General features: G+C 40.8%; 1 long non-coding RNA gene across 1 annotated transcript in view; it reads left to right on the top strand.

The window, feature by feature from the left end:
• LOC140711581 (uncharacterized) overlaps positions 1-22,091 on the top strand; it is a 47,429-nt gene extending 25,338 nt beyond the window's left edge. The window contains exons 3-6 of the long non-coding RNA XR_012092855.1: positions 12,973-13,037; positions 13,979-14,139; positions 19,702-19,811; positions 20,847-22,091. This is a non-coding gene — a long non-coding RNA (uncharacterized lncRNA). The remainder of the gene's footprint in view (positions 1-12,972; positions 13,038-13,978; positions 14,140-19,701; positions 19,812-20,846) is intronic.
• The last annotated feature ends 1,509 nt before the right edge of the window (positions 22,092-23,600 follow it).

Raw genomic sequence — 23,600 nt, forward strand, 5'->3', positions numbered from 1 at the left:
TTGGTTTCACCATGTTGCCCAAGCTGGTCTCGAACTCCTGACCTCAGGTGATCCACCCGCCTCAGCCTCCCAAAGTGCTGGGATTACAGGCATGAGCCACCATGCCTGACCTTGGAATACTATTTTTTAAATAAGGAGACTAATAGCCATAGTGACCAGACAGTTGAACTCTCTATGTGTCTTTCCTTGCAGGAAACATTCATGGTGCGGTAGATATTTTTGGTTGCATTGTGTGTGTAACAGCAATTTCCCCAGGTTTTGTAATTAGTAGAATTCTGATACATTTATGTGACTCTGTGTTTTAGGAAAGCTGGGCCCATTCTCAGGACCAAAAGGCAATTATTCTTGACTACTCCAAGTTGATCATGGTGACTGCATTCTCCTTGCTGACAATTGACTTAGAAAAATATTTGGGAACAATTATGACTAAAAAGGCACAAAGGTAAGGTTTTTGAAAAGGGATGGGGGGGAGGCCTGGGAAAGTTTTCTTGTTGACAAAGAAATATCATTCTCACTATGGACTTCACATTTTGTTGTGTGAGGTTGCTATGGTGAAGGTCGTTGTCACTGTTTTTTGACCATAAGGAGACAAGCTAGAGGACCAAAGCCAACACCCTAAGTATTGCAGTGTAGAATTATGGCAAGAATCTGGTCCTTGCTGATGTTGTCGAGCCCCTAAATTTACCAACCCTAGACGCACGGTACCTCAGACTGCTCCTCCTTTGAGAAAATGATGCTCTTTAGTTTTTAAGCCCATTTTGGTTAAGTCTGTTACATACAGCCAAAAAAATAAAGATGAGGAAGCCAACTCTCATCAGGAGATTGCCAAGTGGGCAAATATTCAGACTGAAGGGAGTCAGTTGAATACTTTCAATGGCAAATAGTCCATAGATCTCTGATGCATCCATTTTCCATAGGGTCAGACAGTCAAGTCTTCCGGTGAGCTGTCTTTTTCCCTGGACTCTGCACAGTACACACTGCCAAATTGAAATCCTTTTTTTTTTTTTTTTTTTTTTTTGGAATTTAGGAATCTTTTGAGGGGATTTAAGCCCTGAGAACTAAGGGATTTCTCCCAGTCTTCTAAAGTCACGGTCTATTTAGGACTGCCTCCTCTGTCTGGTGGATGCCATGGCCAGGGTTCTGACATACCTGTCTTCCCAGCTCTCCACACTCTGGGTATGGGGAGGCACAAGGAGGGCTGAGAGAGAGGCTACCACTCCCTCCATCCCTGACTCCAGGGGCCACAGCCCTGGACTGTCAGCTAGTGGCTTTACTTGCACATAGATGCTTTCTTTGGGGAGAAATAATTTTCTCTCTTGCTCTCTGATTAATTTCCTTTAAATTTGTCTCACTATGTTTAAGATCTTTTATTACTACTGGAAAGGAAATTGGTGGTTTCAGAAACTCTACTTGTACTTTTAACTCAATGTGCCTTCTCCATATACACTTTTGGGGTCCTGCATTAGTTTCAAATGACGTAAGAGTAAACTGTCCTTCGTAGGCAAGCGTTTGTTGATGAATATCAGCTAACGTGAGACCAGGTAGGCAACAGGATTTAGATAGCGGGATCTGAGCATGAAGACAGTGGCACTTCCCGTGAGAGGAGTCGTTTATGAGCCTCTAGTTGAACACTGCCCTTCTACAGCTGGAAAAGGGAATCAGTTATCATGAATCAAGCAAAGACTCATAAAGGTATCTTAAAGATGAGAAAAGAACCCCCGGTTTGGTAATCACATATAGGCGTTACAAGGCAGAGAAGAGCCCAACAAAAGGGACGTTGATCATTTATGGAAGTGGATGTAGCAGGGAACTATGCTGAGATGCTGAGAAGTCACTATTTCCTGAGCAGCACTGATAGCTTTTTATCTATCCTGTTTCAGGGAGAGAAGAGTTATAGTCTAAGAAAAAGAAGTCATTGCTCAGCTCTGAGTTTCAAAATAGTTTTTAAGTTCACAAGAGACACAGTAATCTAAAAGTCAAAGTGCTTTTGACTTGTTATTACTAGGCAGGCTTTGGTGGGAGAGAATTTCCTCTGGGATTCCAAAATCTAGTTTTTTTATATCAAGAGCTAAGGTAGAGAACTTACCACATAGAGTTTATACATTAAACTTAATGTAGGAAAGAATGCATGCTGACCCAAGTACGGGTGTATAGTTCACACAGAAAGATGAAACCCTTCTCTGGGCAGATGGAGTAGGGAGAAGATGGAAAGAAAAGAGGATATTCAGATGCTGATATTAAACATTGCTCCCTGTCAATCCCATAATTCAGCACACTCAGGATGAAACCTTAAGGGTGAAAACAGAAACTGTGTTAAATAATATATTAACATGGTTAATTACACGATTCACACATTCAACAGATATTTATTGAGTGCCTTCAAAGTACCTGACACTGTTTTAGGTGTGTGACCTATATCAGCGAACAAAACAGTGATGCCTGCCCTCCTGGAGCTCATATTCTAACTAAGGAAAACAGATATAAAAAATAAACATAATAAGTGATTTAATATGATCTGGTGATAAAAAAACATAAGGATTCAAAGCTAGATTGGAATTCAAAACCTGCACTCTTAACCACTGCACTATAGTTTTTCTATTTAGTTTTTTGACCATGGGAAATCTACAGAGAAACTTCTCATTAGTGATGCTAAACGACTGGATCTGAACTGTTTCTGACGTGAGGGAGACACATACGTGTAATATGTCTTGAACATGATGAGAATCACCCACGAAAATACATAAAGACGAGAAATGGCCCGGGGAAGCCACAACCCAGCCGTGCATCCTGGAACCTTAAATTTCCTCTATGTTTTAAACACTGCTTTTGGAAAAGGAAGAGACACCCACAAATTAAATCCAAATGTCCAAAAAAAAAAAAAAAAAAAAAAAAAAAAGACCTGAAGAATGAGCAATGGCATACATCTGATTTACACCCGTGTCAGCTCCCTAGGAGAGCTGACCTCAGCTAGACCAGCCTTCATTCTGCAGGATCTGGCTGTTTGTAAATGTAAACCCACTGCTCAGTCACTGCCTAATATTGCAGGGGCTTCCTGAAATACTCATTTGTATTACCTTGTTCTATTTTCTAAACTCACAACTGAGAAAATATTTAATAAGCAAAATTACCCATAACATACAATTTTATCCAAATTTCTTATGAAGATTGTCTCCTTCACACTTCAGCATCTAGTTGAAGCCACCAGGAAGGAATTACTGTTGTTATAAAATGTGTAAACAATTAATATATGAGATTCTCATTCATCTTGGCATCTGACAGGCTCGCCATGTGTTCGAGGGTTCATGTGCATATACACACACACAACATGGAAGGTACTTCCCCCAGAGTGGGTGACCATTAATGCAGAGTTGAATTGTCAGTTTTCTTTGCTTCACCATTCAGCCTAAAAAGATTATCGCACCCTGGAGAGAATAAATGTCTGTAGATATGTAGCACATGTATTGGTTTGCGGTTGGGGTGCAGGGAGGGAGTAATCTATCCTCTGCTATGGTTTGGCTGTGTCCCCACCCAAATTTCATCTTGAATTGTAGCTCTCATAATTTCCATGTGTTGTGGGAGGGACCCAGTGAGAGATAATTGAATCATGGGGGCGATTTCCCCCATGCTGTTCTCCTGATAGTGAATAAGTCTCACGAGATCTGACAGTTTTATAAGGAGTTTCCCCTTTCACTTGGCTCTCATTGTCTCTTTCTTGCTGCCATGTAAGATGTGCCTTTTGCCTTCTGCCATGATTTTGAGGCCTCCCCAGCCTCAAAATGAGTTCGTTAAACCTCTTTTTCTTTATAAATTACCCAGTCTTAGGTATGTATTAGCAGTGTGAAAACGGACTAATACATCATCCTTCCACAGATATGGAACATGATTCAGGCTTGATTAATTGTAATTCCTTCCCCCTGGCCATGGAGATTGGCTCAGAGATGGACACAGCATCTTAGCCAGGCCAGCAAGAATCTTCCAGGACTTTTGGCATTATCTAGAAAGAGGTTTGTTCTTCCACTTGAGCCACTAAGCTGGTGGAATGTGAGCCTGGAGTTTGACAACTTTGTCTCCATGTGTTTCCACCTGAGGACAAAGCCAGGAGGGTCTGGAGAGGTCACTTGAGACTCTGGCTATTGCTTCTTCTGAAGCTAGATGGCCTTCCCAGTGATATAAATTAGTACATTTCCTTCTTTGCTTTAACTAAATTGAGTTTCTGTCACTTAATACAAAATCAGTGCTAATACATGATGATAAACATATGCTACCATTTGTTAGTATCTACTATATATATATCTCCCCAGTGATATAAATTAATACATTTCCTTCTTTGCTTTAACTAGATTGAGTTTCTGTCACTTAAAACCGAATCAGTGTTAATACATGATGATAAACATATGCTACCGTTTGTTAGTATCTACCATATGCTAAGCACAGTGCTAGGTACTTTACATAGAGTTTCTCACAATTGTACTCTTAGTTGGGTAACATTCTGTTTTAGAACAGGAAAATAAGAACAAGATAGTAAGATTAAGCAGCCTGTACAAGGGGTTATTAAGTGGTTCAGGCTCCCAAGTCCATGCTCTTTTCACCCTATCCTGACAGTAGGCAATAGCTGAAGCATGGTGGGAAATGGAATTGGCATCAGAAGAGTAAGTCACTTAGTAGTGACTTTGGATGTTCATTTACTTATTTCATAATACCTTGTGAAGTAAAGAATATGAACAAGATTGGCAAATGATAAGTCTATGCCAATTATTTTTTTAAAAAATAGCTTTATGGAGATATAATTAATATACCATATAATTTATCTACTTAAAGTCTACCATTTTGTGGGTTTTAGCATATCCATAGATATGTACAGACCTCACCACAGTCAATTTTAGGACATATTCCTCACATCAAAAACCCTGTACCTTTTAGCTATCATCCCCATCTCTTCTTATTCCCCTACTCTCAACCTAGCCCTAAGCGACCACTAATCTACTTTCTGTCTCTATAGATTTCTTTATTCTGGATTTGCATATGAATAAAGACATATAGTATGTGGTCTTTTGTGGCTTCTTTCACTTAGCATAATGTTTTCAAGGTTCATCCATGTGGTAGCATGTATGAGAACTTCATTCCTTTTTATTACACCAATGATTCTTGACCTCTCTTGGGATTAAGGGGTCTTTTGAAAATCTGCTGAAAGCCAAACATTCCTCCCCCTGCAAACATACATATGTAACAGTTTCCAAGGCTTCCTAGATCCCTTGAAGCTCATTCATAGAACTCAGTATAAATGTATAAACGTAAGTATCTCTAAAAGTCAGACAAGACTTTAAATGGCACTTCTTTTCAATGTGCTGTACTCTCTATGTGTGTGTAACTCTGGCCAAAATAGGCCCCACTAAAGCAGTATCTGTAAGGAGACAGCTTGCCTGGGACTCTAGTCCAAGCAGGGCCACTGGGTACACACCACCACCACCACCACCAACAGCTGCAGAAGTTCTTGATGGACTTTAGGAAGATACAAAAGGATTAAATGAGAATGACTAAACACACTATGAAATAAGAACTGTGTGCAGTTTACTATATAATAAACACATACAGTATGTTTGTGTAGTAGGCTATAAATGATATACAAAGGGTTCTGGCAAGAGTTTCCAATTCCTCTTCACTAGTTACTGGTGAAATCTTATTAGGTGTGGCTGCGAAAATAATCTCTTTTCTGGATGAGTTGGAGTTCTGATGATCTGTGGTTTCCCACACTGTCCTTGTAATCTAGCAGCCTGTACTTGGAATGTGTGGCTTCTATATATCTGGGCCATTGGTACCATCAAAGAATACTTCTTATCCAATAGTTAGTATGGTGGCTATCAGATAATTGAAAAAATTGGTTTAAGAGGAGAATTACATAAGAAAAATATATGTATTACCTTTAACATTTTATTTTTACTTAAAATATATTAGGTTCATATAAGCATATGAAGATATGAATAGTCTACTATTTCTGACATTCCAAATAGAACTTTCATGGGTTACAACCTGAAATGAAGACCTTTATTTCATACAGGTTTTCTGATCAGGGTTCTAAACCATTTTATTGCATTATCAGCTACACCCATTGCATCACCTACACTTTTTCAATTTTTTTTTTTTGTTGTTGTTGTTGAAGTGGACCAGAACTTAAAGGCATTTGCTCTAGAATCTGAATACAGAATCTGTTTCTAGGTTTTTCCCCCCAGATTTTTTTTTTTTTTTTTTTTTTTTGAGACAGGGTCTTGCTCTGTCACCTACGCTGGAATGCAGTGTTACAATCTTGTCTTACTACTACCTCAGCCTCCTGAGCTCATGTGATCCTCCCACCTCAGCCTCCCAAGTAGCTGGAACTACAGGCATGCACCACCATACCCGGTTAATATTTGTAATTTTTGCAGAGATGGGGTCTTCCTATGTTGCCCAGGCTGGTCTCAAACTCTTAGGCTCAAATGATCCTCCTGCCTCGGCCTCCTAAAATGCTGGGATTACAGGCATGAACCACCACAGCCAGAATCTCTGTTATAGTTGTCTTGTCTATACCTAATCTGATAGCAACTTTTTCTTTAGAGACTCCCCTCTGTTGAATCCTTCCAAGTTTTTCTTTTGTTTTTTGTTTTTTGGAGATGGAGGCTCACTCTGTCACCTAGGTTGGAGTGCAGTGTTGCTATCTTGGCTCACTGTAACCTCCACCTCCTGTGTTCAAGCAATTCTCCGACTTCAGTCTCCTAAGTAGCTGGGACTACAGGCACACACCACCACGCTTGACTAATTTTTGTATTTTTAGTGGAAATGGGGTTTCACTATGTTGGCCAGGCTAGTCTCGAAGTCCTGACCTTGGATGAACCACCTGCCTCGGCCTCCCAAAGTGCTGGGATTACAGGTTTGAGCCACCATGCCTGGCCCTAAACTAACTTTCATAGAAACAACTACCATTTTGCTCTCATGTTTCACTCATATAATTTCAAATGAATTACATTATTACAGGAACAAGGCCAGGACACAGACTCTAAAAAGTGAAGTCTTGGTAAATCTACAGTTCAGTTGGTAGATCCAGAAGTAGAGAAGTATAGTAGAAAGAAGCCTACTAGCTACTAGTATTAAGAGATAAAATGAAATATATATGTGGAATATATGTTATATGTATATATAATATAGTCATATATAGGGCTTTGACTTTAATACAATATGTATGGCTGTTCTAGGGGGCTGTGTAATAGGTTTCTAAATGTGCATGTAAACTAAAATTCATAATTCATATTTGAAATATATACAGATTCCTCTTTTTTTTTTTTTTTTTCCGAGATGGAGTCTTGCTCTGTTGCCCAGTCTGGAGTGCAGTGGCACAATCTTGGTTCACTGAAACCTCTGCCTCCCAGGTTCAAGCAATTCTCTTGCCTCAGCCTCTGGAGTAGCTAGGATTACAGGTGTGTGCCACCACGCCTGACTAATTTTTGTATTTTTAGTAGAGATGGTGTTTCACCACAATGGCCAGGCTGGTCTCAAACTCCTGACCTCAGGTGATCCGTCTGCCTTGGCCTCCCAAAGTGCTGGGATTACAGGCTTGAGCCACCACACCCTGCCCAGACTCCTCTCTTAAAGGAAGCCTTTGCAGAATTCTTTTCTACTACAACGAAATTCCTCCTAACATAACTATTAGCATAGCTATTAAAAATCATCAAGTTGGTCAGTTACCTTCAGTGTATTTCTTCCTAACTACCCTCCTCAATTCACACTGCTCATTCAGGTCAGACCTGTCCAGGATGTATGTGCCAAGACCCACCTTCTCAGGGTGGGATGTGATCCTCACATGGCTGTCTTGCATGCCTCTGCCCTGTCTTTGTGACCTGAGGCATCTTCACTGTTAATCTGGCTACAGATATTAGGATATTTCTGCTTCTTTTCAATCTTGCTATCACCACCTTGGTCCAATCTACCATTGTCTCCATTCAGATGTCTGCAGACTTCCTTCCTGTTTCCCAGAATCCTGTCTGACTCAACCCAACACATCCTTTTTTTTTTTATACTTTAAGTTCTAGGGTGTATGTACACAACGTGCAGGTTTGTTACATATGTATACATATGCCATGCTGGTGTGCTGTACCCATTAACTCGTCATTTACATTAGGTGTATCTCCTAATACTATCCCTCCTCCTTCCCCCCATCCCATGACAGGCCCCGGTGTGTAATGTTCCCCTCCCTGTGTCCAAGTGTTCTCATTGTTCAATTCCCACCTATGAGTGAGAACATGCAGTGTTTGGTTTTTTGTCCTTGTGATAGTTTGCTGAGAATGATGGTTTCCAGCTGTATCCATGTCCCTACAAAGGACATGAACTCATCCTTTTTCATGACTGCATAGTATTCTGTGGTGTATGTGTGCCGCATTTTCTTAATCCAGTCTATCATTGATGGACTTTTGGGTTGGTTCCAAGTCTTTGCTATTGTGAGTAATGCTGCAATAAACATACGTGTGCATGTGTCTTTATAGCAGCATGATTTATAATCCTTTGGGTATATGCCCAGTAATGGGATGTCTGGGTCAAATGGTATTTCTAGTTCTAGATCCTTGAGGAATCGCCACACTGCCTTCCACAATGGTTGAACTAGTTTACAGTCCCACCAACAGTGTAAAAGTGTTCCTATTTCTCCACATCCTCTCCAGCACCTGTTGTTTCCTGACTTTTTAATGATCACCATTCTAACTGGCATGAGATGGTATCTGGTATCTCATTGTGGTTTTGATTTGCATTCTCTGATGACCAGTAATGATGAGCATTTTTTCATGTGTCTTTTGGCTGCATAGATGTCGTCTTTTGAGAAGTGTCTGTTCTTATCCTTTGCCCGCTTTTTGATGGGGTTGTTTTTTTCTTGTAAATTTGTTTGAGTTCTTTATAGATTCTGGATATTAGCCCTTTGTCAGATGGGTAGATTGCAAATATTTTCTCCCGTTCTGTAGGTTGCCTGTTCACTCTGATGATAGTTTATTTTGCTGTGCAGAAGCTCTTTAGTTTAATTAGATCCCATTTGTCAATTTTGGCTTTTGTTGCTATTGCTTTTGGTGTTTTAGTCATGAAGTCCTTGCCCATGTGTATGTCCTGAATGGTATTGCCTCGGTTTTATTCTAGGGTTTTTATGGTTTTAGGTCTAACATTTAAGTCTTTAATCCATCTTGAATTAATTTTTGTATAAGGTGTAAGGAAGGGATGCAGTTTTAGCTTTCTACATATGGCTAGCCAGTTTTCCCAGCACCATGTATTAAATAGGGAATCCTTTTCCCATTTATTGTTTTGTCAGGTTTGTCAAAGATCAGCTGGTTGTAGATGTGCAGTGTTATTTCCGGGGGCTCTGTTCTATTCCATTAGTCTATATCTCTGTTTTAGTACCAGTATCATGCTGTTTTGGTTACTGTAGCCTCGTAGTACAGTTTGAAATCAGGTAGCATGATGCCTCCAGCTTTGTTCTTTTGGCTTAGGGCAATCCAACACATTCTTTACATGGCAGTCACAGTGGGTCTTTCTGAAATATGAATCTGATCATATCACTTTCCTTTTAAAGTGGATTCTTCAGCACTTCTCATTCACTTAGAGACCAGACTGTTCAACAGTACCCTTCAGATCCTTTGTAACATGGCTTCTGCTACACTTCCAGCCTCCTTGTGTCACAATACTCTTCACTCACTCACTATGTTCTAGCTATTTTCATCTTCTTTCAGTTTCTTGTGTATCCTATACTCTTCTCTACCTCCAGATCTCTGGTTCCTTTGGAATATCACCTGCTTTGTCACTCAGTTGTCCCAGGGAGCCCTTCTCTGACTGCCCCCTGCCCCCAGCCTAAACTCCCACAGCATCCTATAAAAAGAACATCCTTTTTAATGTTCTTCAGATGGAGAGTTCCTAGTCTAACAACTGACTCTCCCAATAGACCTTAAGATCCATGAGGGCAAGAGGTATGTTTGTTGTGATCATTACTGTATCCACAACACAGTATCTGACACTCAATAGATGCTAAAAATTATTTGTTGGATCAGTAAATGTATATCACACTCTTCTCAGTTATTTATCTTTGAATGGGGGTCTCTAGGTAACACAGAACCCTAACCTGTAAGCACCCAAGTAGACTAATTAGTAAGGAACCTTTTCATCTGCCCACTAGATTACAATGGGGAACTAGGAGCCTTGCATGCCACCAACAACACGTTTTGAATTCATCTCTTCCCAGTTCTCTTATCTTTATGTCTCAAATTCATCGACCTGTCTAAAGAGTCCTGGGTTCATTCTCTTGAGAAGGTTCTGGGGGATTCCATAGTTTAATTTACATTTGTATCTGCCACTTGTAGAGCCCATTAAAGATAAAATGACAGTGGCAAGAACATGGCTGTGGAGAAACTTCCTGAAATCTGCCAGTGATTATAGCCAGAGTGACTTCAGTGTTTTTTTTTTAATGTTTGGATCTCTTGGCTCTCCATGCATGTAGTGACCTTGTGGTGACTTACACCTTTCATTCAAAACTGACTTAGAGACAACTTGGGTTTCAAAGACTATAGCAATAACTTTAGATATGGGACTTGAATTTCCTTCTCTGTGTGCTCACCTGTTTTTTGTTTATAGCTACACACATTTTTCTTTTCTTTTTTTAACCTGGAAGAGGAGAGGCATTGTTTCAGATATCTCAAACAAGGTTGCAAAATGTCTACAGTCAATTCCCAGGAAAAATGACCCTTTCTGTCTAGTAGTCTCTCTTATTTTAGTTCCTTGTATTTATATGAATTTCCTTCCTTCTCTTGTACTTCTTGATTTTCATGAAATGTGTACCCAGTACCTACCTGTTCATGAAATCTGTACTCAGTATGTTCTCTGGCCAACTACTTCCCAGTCCCCTGAGAACACAGCCAGTCACATTTCGGAGGGATGGAGAACCATCTCCTCTCTCCTGCCATGCAGACTGACTTCAGTCTCCTCAACATCATTTCAGTCAACTCTAGTCTTAGGCTTTGACATAATGTAACTGCCCAACGTGTTCACCTTGCCCGCTGCCTAGACAGAGCTGATTTATGAAGACAGGGGAATTGCGATAGAAAAAGAGTAATTCACAGAGCCAGCTGTGTGGGAGACTGGAGTTTTATTATTACTCAGATCAGTCTTACTGAGAACTTGGGGATCAGAGTTTTTCAGGATAATTTGGTGGGTAGGGGGGTCAGTGAATTGGGAATTCTGATTGGTCAGGTCTGAGATGAACTCATAAGGAGTTGAAGCTGTCCTCTTGCACTGAGTCAGTTCCTGGGTCAGGGTCACAAGACCAGATGAGCCAGTTTATCAATCTGTGGTGCCAGTTGATCCATTAAGTGCAGGGTCTGCAAAATATTTCAAGCACTGATCTTAAGTTTTGCAATAGTGATGTTATCCCCAGGAGCAATTTGGGAAGATTCAGAATCTTGTAGCCTCCAGCTGCATGACTCCTAAATCATAATTTCTAATCTTTTAGTTAATTTGTTAGTCTTGCAAAGGCAGTCTAGTCCCCAGGCAGAAAGGGGGCTTGTTTTGGGAAGGGGCTGTTAACATCTTTGTTTCAAAGCTAAACCATAAAGTAAGCTTCTCCCAGATTTAGTTTGGCCTATACCCAGAAATGAACAAGGACAGCTTGGAGGTTAGAAGCGAGGTAGAGGTAGTTAGTTCAGATCTTTCACTGCCTCAGTTATAATTTTGCAATGGCGGTCTCAACAATGTGAGGCTGTATCTTTAAAAGAGAAGGTAAGTCACAAAATAAAGTATAACCTTATATTTGCTATGATAATTGAAATGAGGTTGCTTTGGTATAGTGAAGATTAATTTTTCACTTCATTTTCCATTGTAGGGCCATCAGTAACTTCCTGTATCTTCTTTTTAGCAGACATCCTTGACCACAGAGGAGAAACTGGCAATTTAAAAACAGCCAGATATCTGGTACCATTTCAAAGTCATAATAGAGACCTGTGATACCTTGCTGTGGTGTTACTCAGTTTATGTCTTCCATCTTCCTTTGGTAGACAGAAGAATTAGTCTGGTTTATGATGAATTTTGTATATGTTTACTGGAAAGTGTTCTGCCTTAAAGACACTTTTCTTTTTTATTTATTTATTTTATTATTATACTTTAAGTTCTAGGGTACATGTGCACAATGTGCAGGTTTGTTACGTATGTATACATAGAAACTTCTCATCATAGCCAAAAGCACATTGCAGGAAGATGCCCTGCAAAGACCTGTGTGTGCTTGTAATGTGGCAAATTTCAGACATCGGAGAATGTGGCTTTCTCTTGTGTTTGAAAGTGCAGAGAGTTTTATGGATTCCCAGATGCCAGGCTAAGGACGATTAATATATAGTCTGTTGGCCTCAATCATCTCTAGCTATTCATCACCCGATGATACACTCAACCTTGTTCATGAGTTTAAAGAATCAGAAAGTGAGAAAAGGGTAAGGGCAAATGATCTGAAATACATCAATGGAAGCTCATTTCTAATTGGTGCTATTGTTTAGGTTTATGACAGGTTCTTCATAAACCACTATGTGTGTGTAAAACGCATCAGAGACTTCTCACACCAGACCAAACCAGACTAGACAGAGTTATTTCACACAGTAATCACCAAACATTCCTATCTTTTGAATATAAGGAGCCAATCTATTGTAACCTCCTCTGCAAACACTATTGTATTTATTCTTTCTCTTTTAATGCTTTGCACTTAACCTGAATGGCTTCTTTTATGTGTTCAGTTTGACAAAACAGGATATAGAAAGCATCATTTGATTTTTAAATTTCCATTCCTGGGTAGATGTTTTGGTTATTAAAAAAATAGCTCAACCCTATTTGTTTGAGACATATATGCAGGTAAATGGGTACATCTATTTATTTATTTATTTATTTATTTATTTATTTATTTATTTTGTCCTTCTGTCTCCCTGTCCACATTTGTGCTTATAGATCTGTGTCTCTGGAGATCCATTCGCTCAGCCATCAGATTAAGCAGATACCCATGGTTTACAATGGTAAGCAAGCCCATGTAGTTAAAAAAAAATGTTGGTGAGCAGGAAGAATATACAGGAGTATGAGTCTGCACTGAACAGAGCAGGAGCAGCTTGCCCAAGGAAGTCAGAGTCACACCAGGGGTGTGGCGGGAGCATCTACCACAGGACGGTTGTGTCTGCCAGGGTCACTAATTATTTTGCAGTCAGAAAGTGCCTGGTGAAAGGCTTAAAGGAGAAATTCAATGCAGTTTCCTTTTATCTGCCTCTCCAATTGATGTCTATACAGAGCAAACAGGGCTCCCCAAACACGCCAGTCTGTTTCAGATACACAAGATTAAGTAGCTAGTGACATTCAAGACCAATCGGCCCACCCAGGAGGACTGAAACCAGTGGAAAAGCTGTCAGATTTCCCCTTTTCTCCATTAATCTTAAAGCTTTTCAGTGGTGCCAGGTCGCATCTCCATCAGACAAGCTGCGGAAAGTGTCCTGCAACTTTCTACACCCCCAACTCCCACACCAAGGAGAGCAACCCCTTCATTGCTGAGCTGATCTCTTAGGATATAGGGGATTCTTTTCACGGCCAGAAACAGATCTTCACTGACTCCACTGCTTTTCAATACTGGGGGAAGCTGGAAGCAGAAGGTGGGGTCCTTCTTCCTTACAAGTTCGTAGCTGGTCCATTCCCTGGAGGCTGTGCCACACAGACCCCAGAAATCAGCTGCCCTTGAGAAGAGATGGCTTTAGGGGTGACCGTGGGACAACTAAGGAAACAGGTGTTCCCCTAGTAGTCTGGAAGCTTCACCTACCTGACACAGTGCGTAGAAGGAGAGAGGGAAAGCTAGAGGGAGGGAACCCAGGGAAAGATGAGAGAAAAGAAGAAAGAAGGTGCAAATAAAGAGAATGAAGTGTGAATTTGTAATGGTCCTTTCCCCATGCCTCATTTTAAATCCCTTTGGAAGCAGGTGATGACCTGGGCAAGAGGTCACCAATAAGGAGCAAAGGGACCCGCCTGCCACTCTTAAGCACAGTGCCTGCTGAATCAGGATTTCCAAGGCTACGGCTGAGTGCCTGACTGGGGGCTGTGTGTGCAGATGCCATGAGACGGACAAGACTGAGGATGCAGGCGAGCATTTCTCGGTGCAGTCAGGGGTGGGAGAGGCCTGTGGCTTCCAGAAACCCAGCTTTGCCTTTGAAGGCAGAACTCAGAGAACTGCTGGCTGGAGGGGGCCAGGGTCTTTTCCTCCTTTCTATTTACCCCCGAAAGCCTTTTCTGTGGTGTTTATATCACTGTCAGCCTGAGTCTACCCCAACAATAGGTGTCTGAGACAACTGTGTGGGCCCAGTTCCTACAGCTGGGGTTGATTTATACCAGCAGGTATAGACTGATGCCGTTCAAAATCGAAACTCTGGCCTCACTAAAATCTTTCACAGCTCATATAGTTTTAATACACACACACTCTCTCTCTTAGTTACAAATCACCCATTCTTGAGCAGCATAGATCATTCTCTGGATGGGTTATCTTTATCTTGCTCCTGTTAGTAGGTGTGTGCTTCCCCCAGCTCCCACCCCACCCCAGATGGCTGCTGGCAGCAAGGCCTCAGCCTATTTCCCATGTGCAGGGGTTATAAAATAGACCTCTGGGTGACTTGTTTTAGGGCAACTTTCCGTACAGTCCCTAGACTCGTTTAAATATCTTTTATTACATCAAAGAAGTCACGCTCCACAGCAGTCCTGGGGAACCAGGCCATCACCCAGAGTTATAGCATCACTTATATATTAAAATGTTAATAGGCATAAAACTATGCAAAGGTAGACTTGTGGTGTTGTCAGTCTCACCTCACCTGTAGGGAACAAGGGAACAGATGTGCCACTGTTGTGTGTATTAATATCTTTTCTCAAAGGAATATTAACCCAGAAGGAAACAAATAGGCATAATTATATCTAGGCATAATGACATATATATTGAATACTACTACTTTTGTCAGTATTATGCAACCACATTTATCCTAACTGACCATTGTTGAATACTTTGATAAACACCCGCTAAAAAAAAGGTGCCCAGCACAAGACTGTGCATAGAGTTGATGCTCAATAATTTTCCAATTTATTATGTGCATGTCCTGACTAGTGCATTCATTATACAAAGCACTTAGGTATTTGTATGGAATGTAAATTCTAGTATCAGCATCATCAACCCTCTAATATTACAGTTAAGAAAAAGATAAGGACTCCCACAAAGGGAACTTAAAACCCTGAGGCCAGGTGTTTTGTCTAGGAATTTAACAGAGGCTTTGTGTGATAAGAGTCTCTCTAGGAAGGGCCAGCACTCAAGATTGTATTACCATTACAATGGCAAAAACCGCAATTACTTTTGTGCCAACCTATATAATCACCCTGTACGGCTGCAGTCCAGTCTGGGTTGCGGGGCCAGCAGATCATGCTGCTTAACATCTACCCCATAGCATCTCAAACTGAGGACACAGGAGATCCCAGATAGGTAACTGGTGAAGTAATTGAATGAGCATCTGAGGAGGTAGCCAGCTTCTGGACACAGGTGGCCAGCAGGATATCTACATAGGAGCAGCCTCTACTACTTTTTGCTTTTAAATGTGTGAACACATGTTAGCACTCTTGCAGAAATTCAGAATTGGGCCAGTACTGCTTCCTGTTAAAAGGAGAAAGCAATCACTCCTTGGCTGCTGGTGACTGGGGAAGAAAGGTGAAGGGCCTGAGTCTGCCATGTGTGGACCTCCCCACACAGATCCTTACACAGCAGGTTGCTACAATTGCCTCCTCACCATAGAAAGGAAAGAGAAATGGGGCAGCTTTCTTCTGTCATTTCTGTCTTCATCACAGGCCCTCACACTGACAGCTACTCAAAGGGCTACTGTACCTTGCTAACCAAATTCTTGGACCCTTCCAGGTGGATAATAAGATATTATTTCTTGATCACTCCATATAGGATTTGTATGTTAGGGCATATGTGAATTTAATATCAGTGTTATAACTTTCTCAGTGACTTCCAAAGAAATCTATGGTTTAACTTTATTTGTATTATGAAAGGAAAAAAGTTGTAAGCAGTGTAGATTTAGAAATAAAGCAGTGGGAGTGGAAAAGCCAGCAGCCCAGCATCACTTGTTTAAAACTCTTTCTAAGATTGTGAAGAACCTGTACTTTTCCAGATTTACCTCCCTTCCACCTCATTCTATATTTTGACCTTTCATGACCATACCTCCTACCATCTTTATAGTCTATCTTGTGTGGGTAGGGACCTGTTTTGGCCAGATCCAGAATCATCTGGCTCCTTCCCTTTCTTGGTTCTTTTTACTTTACATATTATTCTGAGCATGGCTCACGCCTCAGCTCCCTTCTTACCTTCTCCTAATCATAGTCAGGACAATTATTGTCAGAAAGAACATCTAGTTTTAATCACATTGAAATATGCAGTAACATCCAGTTGAATAATTTTCAATCAATCTCTACTAGGAATTGAGCTATTTTTGCCCTTAACTTTCTTGATAGCTTCCTCAGATAAGCAGCTCATTTAAAATAAAATGTGTTGGGGGCATTTGGAAACCATCCCTGCCCTCAGCATCTTCTAGGCCAGGCCTTGACTTCCAAGGCTTATCATATGCAAGTTAGAAGTTTCAACTGATAACTTGGTGGGACAGGAACAGATGGGGCAGGGCTTCCAGAAAAAAGGCCTTAGCCAGCCTGGAGGCAGGGACCTGGGGTCCTCCCTGAGGGTGCTGATACAAGTTGGATTCTTTATTGCTCACATGAAACAGCCTTTATGGTCCACACACTGGGCCTCCACAACAATGGATTTTCAACAATCTGAGGGGGTTATGGTATTTGTTAGATGCCTTAAATGTATATTTTCTGGCAAAATCGTTTCTGTCAAAAGTGAGGATAAGTCAAGGGATATTCTTGAGGGGAATTTAATGCAATGGAGAGGCTTTCAACATTTCAAAAAGTGTTGGCAGTAAAACATTTGTTCATAATAAGACATGAACATTTAAAAATATTTAAAAGTGCGTTTGTTTAGTTGTCAAGAAGTGTTTCAAACTAATTGACTCAGTTGGATCTGAAGAAGTTAATAAAAGGGGTTTTTGAGGGTGAATATGCCCAATCTGAAACACAAGTGACTTTAGGAGCTTGCAAATGCTATCCCTATCTTAAGCACCTAGATCACCAGAAAACTTCATTTTTGTATTATATTTCTCTGGACCCCTAGAGACTCAACTTTACAGAGTTAGTCTTTAAAAGAGCTTGAGAGACTGGGTGTGGTGGGTCACTCCTGTAATCTCAGCACTTTGGGATGCCAAGGCGGGCGGATCACCTGAGGTCAGGAGTTTGAGACCAGCCTGGCCAATATGGCAAAATGCCATCGCTACTAAAAATACAAACATTAGCCGGGCATGTTGGTGCTTGCCTGTAATCTCAGCTACTTGGAAGGCTGAGGCAGGAGAATCACTTGAATCCAGGAGGCAGAGGTTGCAGTGAGCCGAGACTGCACCATTGCACTCCAGCCTGAGCAAAAAGAGCGAAACTCCATCTCAAACCAAAACCAGAAAAGTTTGAGATAAGCTATGGGGGTTGTGGGGGTGGAAGGGAGGCGGCATAAGAAAGACGCCGCTCTCTTTCTCTCTCTTTATATGTGTCTGTGTGTGTGCACTCAGAACTGCCTCAGTGAAGTTGCTTACTGCATCATACCTAAGTATAGTTCAGGAGCCAGAAAAAGCTTGTCTAGCCTTCTCTGAGTAGACATCAAGAATGATAGAATCCACTGTGTTTTGCCTTAGACTTGAGCTTGCTAGCATCTAAAGCCAGGATTTGGGCTCCATTGCTGTTATCTTTCTTTGCCAGAGCTTCTTGATATGATTTCCCCCTTTCAACTTGCTCTTGGTCATGCCAAGGTACTGATATATCTGTTCCAATGCTTGTGGTGACCTTACCATCAAGACTTTGCACGTTATCTGTGGTATATAGAGTGTAAACATGCTAGGAAGTGTTTGGATGGATTGGAAGGATTCTGAAACCACTTCTTTTGCTTTAGAACAAAAAACATCCAGAACTATGTGCTGTGGAGTACCTGGAGAACCTTCCAGAGGCCCACACAGAAAAAGACTTTTGATTTGGTCACTGGAACTGCTCTCAGCATACAATAGTCCTAACCTCCTTTGGCTGCTCTGCTTCTTTGACTCACTTCCTGACCCAGACTTCCATTTAGAAAGGAAAACTATGTTTCTGGTCTTTTCCCAACAGGCTGTTCTGCCTGGTTGGCTGTTTAAAGATGTAGTGCTTTGTGATGTGTTGCATCTCAGGGCATCTTTGAGGCATTTCTCCTGACCACCCTGCTTGCAGCTGCCTACTTCCTCTCCCCTTCCAACAGCTGTTCTGATGTCCTGCTGTCATCCTCTCTGTGTACAGCAGACAAGCAGTCTCGCTGCAGCTAGCATCCATCCTGTCAGTGTCGGTGGGCTGGCTGCATTCCAGGACATGGGTAGACGGATACAAGAGGACAAGCTTGGGAACCAAATGTTGGCAAGGGAATGGAATGAACACAAAGCCCTTTGCTAGTGATCATCAAGGAGGGGTGATAGGAATATCTCTCTCAGTTGATGACCTTTGAATTCTCAGTCTCTGGAAGAACTTTGACATCCAAGGAGCCTTTGTGGGATAATGTCCTCTAAAAGGAATCTTTGTGTGATAGTGTCCTCTAAGGGCACATGTTTTCTTTAAAGGCTTGTTGTTTTGCAAACTCAGAAAGGTTTCTCCTAGCTCTAATAAGCCTGTGGCTTCCCAGCAACCTGGACTTAGCCCCTGTATATTCCAAAAGCAGTGATCATAGAATTAGACAAGCAAAGAAGCTAATCTGATGGTGTACATAGTTTGTAACATGTGTTAAACTTCAGGGTAAGGAATGTGTAAAGTGGAGAGGAAGTGGTAGCTTATACCTTCCTACCCATCTTTCAGGATGAACTGAGAGTACTGATTTTCCTTTCCTTTCAAAACTGGCACAAGGAAAATTTTGGAGAAGAAATTGGAGGTCATGCCACAGATCCTGAGCTGGGGAACCACATGCTGTGGTGGAAATAGGAGCACAGAGGCTAGATTTCCAGGCCATTTTGCAGTGGGAGGTGGACGGGACATTGTGATAGCTTTAGTTTTCAGGAAACAGAAATGAGAAAGAATGGAAAATGGTGAGACAAATGCAATTGACATTTGTCATTTTTGGCTACTTAGTATATGAACTACCTTTTGTGTTTGAGAAATTTCCTCTCTAAAGACCAGAAAACCCCCTTCACTAGCCCTCCCTGCAGCTCAAGTGTAGGTGCGTACCTTAGGGTGGATCCCTCAGATGCATCACCCCAGCCTTTGAACAGGGAGCCAGTGGCACAAAGAAGCAGAAACAGGAGAGAACCCATTTGGTTGTAGTGGGGGCAATACTGCCAACATTCAGCTCCCTGTGTTCCATGGGAACTGGAGAGCCTCACTGGTCTTAGGTCTCTGCTCCCAGCTGTCTTCTAAGCCCAGTGTTCTTGAAGAGTTTGTGAGCTACCTCATATCCTTTGAAAAAAGTGTATTTTCTGCGTATAAGTCAGACATAGTTTCTGTTGCTGGCAAAATGAAACCAGAGCTGCCTCTGACTCTCACCCCACGTATTTGGATCAAACTCAGATTTCCTAGAACAGCAGCCTTCTGATGCCCAGGCCTCAGTTCTGAACTTTGGAGGCTACAACCTGGCCTGCTTATAGACGGGGGACCAAATGAAGGTAAAGAGGAGATGGGTGAGGAGAGGACTGGGTGGCAGGGACATATGATCTGGTCAGGGAACAAGAACAAGCAAGTGGCAGCACTAAGGGTTCAACACAGGGAGGGTCTGAGAAAATTGAGGTGTGGGCAGGGAGGCGGGCATGGTTTGCGACTCTGCTAGATTCAGAAGGTTGAGGATGAGGGACTCACCCTGAGTTGTGTTTGCCCAGGAGGCCCAGACTGGCTGAGCAGGGCAAGCCCAGGGTAAACAGAGAAAAGCATGCCAGTTTTCTAGATGAGGAAGGCAATGTGTCAAAATCTCTCACTTTGGCTGAATCCTAGAAATAAAAATGGGCGTTAATGAAAACACTGTTCACATTTGAGTAAAGTCTGTTGTTAATAACAAAATACCAGTGTTTCTCCCAGTGGAGAAAAGCAGAACTCTGTTCTCTTCTTTCCTGTGCTTTGGGGGCTAATGTTGATAACTGGGGTTTAGCACATTAAAGAATAAGCCATGCAACCCACCATCTGGAGAATCTATGCGATTCCCCTTCAATTGGAGCTGACTGTACACACACACCTTGAGACCTAAGCAATCTAATAGCACCAGATATTTCCGTAGGAAGCAAATTAATTAGACATTTCTCTAAAGATACAGTCCAGTTGGGGTTAAAAGTTGGAAAAGTTCTTTGTAGTACTGGGGGCAAAGGAACCAAGGTTGTATTTGAAGTAGAGAGTGGTTGAAATTACGGCACAACCTGCAGGCCAGGCAACATTCTGGAGTTTTTTTTTAGGCTAAGGATAGGTGCTTGGTTACCCAATTGCTGGAATTAGTACTCAAGCTACCTAAACAGCCCTCCAATATTTAGAAGAGTGGCTCAGGTATTAGGAAAAGCATGGCAGAGACTTATGAATTTTCAGAGGTAGAGGAATTCATTAATTTATCTATGCATTTGACAAATACTTATTAAGCACTTTATACACTTTCTCACCGTGAAAATTGAGATAATGCTCTTATTTAATCCACACAATAGCCTGAGATAGATCTATTTGTTATCCTCATTTTACAGATGAGGAAACTGAAGCAACTGTTCAAAAAGAGGATATCAAAAGGGACAGGCATTGATGATGTTATCAGAGCTTCTTTCTAGGGAATCTCAGCCTCACATGGTGGAGTATGACCAAAGGAAAAAAATAGGGCTCTCCACGTACTTTCTTGGCAGTCAATGAGGGTCAGGGTTGATTTTGTATCCCTAAAATGTCACATGAAGTTCATAGGCACTTCCAAAGGGGCAGTCTAGCAAGTAAAAAGTAGATGTGGGGCTGTGTGGAGTCTATTGTTTGGGTAATCTTTTTCAAACAGTAGGAATATACCAGCTTGTAAAGATTTGCCCACTTAGCTTCAAGTCTCTCTGAACACATTTCCCCCTGCTCTATGAATAGATGAAGACATACAAATGGAACTCTTTTGATATTCTTAAATGAAAAACATGATATGGAATAGCAGATAAATACAAACAATTTCTTATCCAGCGAAGAGCTCCAGAAATATTTTGACTTCATTTAAAACAGTTATATAAATATGTGCTGGTGGAATTTTTTTCAAAACCAAATACCCTGAAGGATTTTAGTAGTCTATATACAGCTTCTTGCTTGTGGAAAATGTTGACTTCCTGGTTATTTTGACTTGTTGTGTTCACCTGAAATTTTGCTTTTGCAAAGTAGCTTTTCTTATGGTTTAGTGGCATTGCCTGTCCAGTGACAGGAAGTGGTGTTCTTATTGGGACTAATATGTGTTATGGCCCTAGAATCAGCAGAATCTACTCCTGCTTTTTTCCACATTCTTCTTTCTATAGAAGAGAAGGGAGTGGGATTCCACATGGCATTCACTGCCTTGAGCATACCGAGATTTCGTTGCAAAAGGAGAAACAGCACCAGCAACTAAGCATTTTAGACCATTTTATTTTACTCCTTCTATGATTCTTTGCCACTCAGCAATGCCAGTCAATTGATTTGGGACTGGAAATACATTTCTTCTACAATCTTCAAGTTTTCTTTTATAAGAACATAACTTTTATCTGATACTGTTCCCCACTACTCTCCTTTCAAATGTAATATTTGTGTCAGTCCTTGAAAGTGAACTGAGTTGAGTTCTCATGGCCCATAAAAGAACATATTCAAAATGTATCATTTTCTTTATGTCACAGATAAAAATAAGATCATTAATTGTATATAAAATTTCCATATGATTAAAAAATTTTAATTTTGCAATAATTTATGTTAGATTTACATTAAAGTTGCAAGGAAGGTACAAAGAGTTTCTGTATGCCTTTCACTCAGTTTCTCCTAATGTTAACATCTTACATAATCATGCTACCATTTTCAAAACTGAGAAATTAACATTGGTATTTTGCTATTAACAACAGACATTACTCAAATGTGAACAGTGTTTTCATCAATGCCTATTTTTATATCTAGGATTCAGTCAGGATACCACAGTGTATTTAGCTCAAATGTACTCTACAACTTATCAAATTCATGTATTAGTTTTAACAATTTTTTGATGGAGACTTTAGAGCTTTCTATATATAAGATCATGTCGTCTGCAAGCCAAGAACAGTTTAATTTCTTCCTTTCTGATGTAGGTGCTTTTTATTTCTTTCCTTTCCCTGATTGCTCAAGCTAGGATTTTCAGTACTATGTGGAATAGAAGTGGCAAGAGTGGAGATCCTTGTCTGCAACCTCCACCACCCAGATTGAAGCGATTCTCTTGCCTCAGCTTCCTGAGTAGCTGGGACTACAGGCACGTGCCACCACGCCTAGCTAATTTTTGCATTTTTAGTAGAGACGGGGTTTCACCATGTTGGCCAGGTAGGTCTTGGACTCCCGATTTCAGGTGATCCACCTGCCTCAGCCTCCCAAAGTGCTGGGATTACAGGTGTGAGCCACCACCCCTGGTTGGTTTATGACACTTTTTAATGTGCTGTTGAATTCAGTTTGCTAGTATTTTTTTGAAGACTTTTGCACCTATGTTCATCAGGGAAATTGGCCTGTAATTTTCTTTTCTTCTAGTATCTTTGTCTGACTTTGATATAATAGTAATGCTGGCCTTGTCCAATAAGTTGGGAAGTATTTCCTTCTCTTCAGTTTTGGGAAAAGCTTGAGAAGTATTTGTAATCTTTTTATTATTTTGTAGAACTCAGCAGTGAAGTTATCCAGTCCTGGGCTTTCCTTTGATGGGAAACTTTTTATTTTTGATTCAATTCTCTTACCCATTATTGCTTTGTTCAGATTTTCTTCATGATTCAGCCTTGATAGCCTGTATGCGTCTAGGAATTTATATTTTTTCTACGTTTTCCAATTCGGTAGTGTATAATTATTCATAATAGTCTCATGATTATTTATACTTTAGTTGTAATGTCTACTTTTTCATTTACAACTTTGAGTCTTCTATTCTTCGTCTATCTAAAAGTTTGTCAGTGTCCTCTTTTTGAAAAACCAACCCTTAGTTTCATTGATCTTTTCTGTTGTTTTTCTAGACTCTATTTCATTTATTTTTGTTGTGATCTTTATTATTTCCTTTCTTCTACTAACTTTGAGCTTAGTTTGTTGTTCTTTGTCTAGTTCCTTGAGGTGTAACATTAGCTTGCTTATGTGGCCTTGTTCTTTTTGATGTAGGTATTTACTGCTGTAACCTTCCCTCTTAAAAGTGGTTTTGCTGCATCCTGTAAGTTTTGCTGTGTTTTATGTCTACTTTCATTTATCTTAATATTTTTTCATTTCTTTTAAAATTTCTTCTTTGACCCATTCATTGTTTAGGAAAA

Source organism: Chlorocebus sabaeus, chromosome 4, assembly GCF_047675955.1.
Source record: "Chlorocebus sabaeus isolate Y175 chromosome 4, mChlSab1.0.hap1, whole genome shotgun sequence".
Classification (NCBI taxonomy): domain Eukaryota; kingdom Metazoa; phylum Chordata; class Mammalia; order Primates; family Cercopithecidae; genus Chlorocebus; species Chlorocebus sabaeus.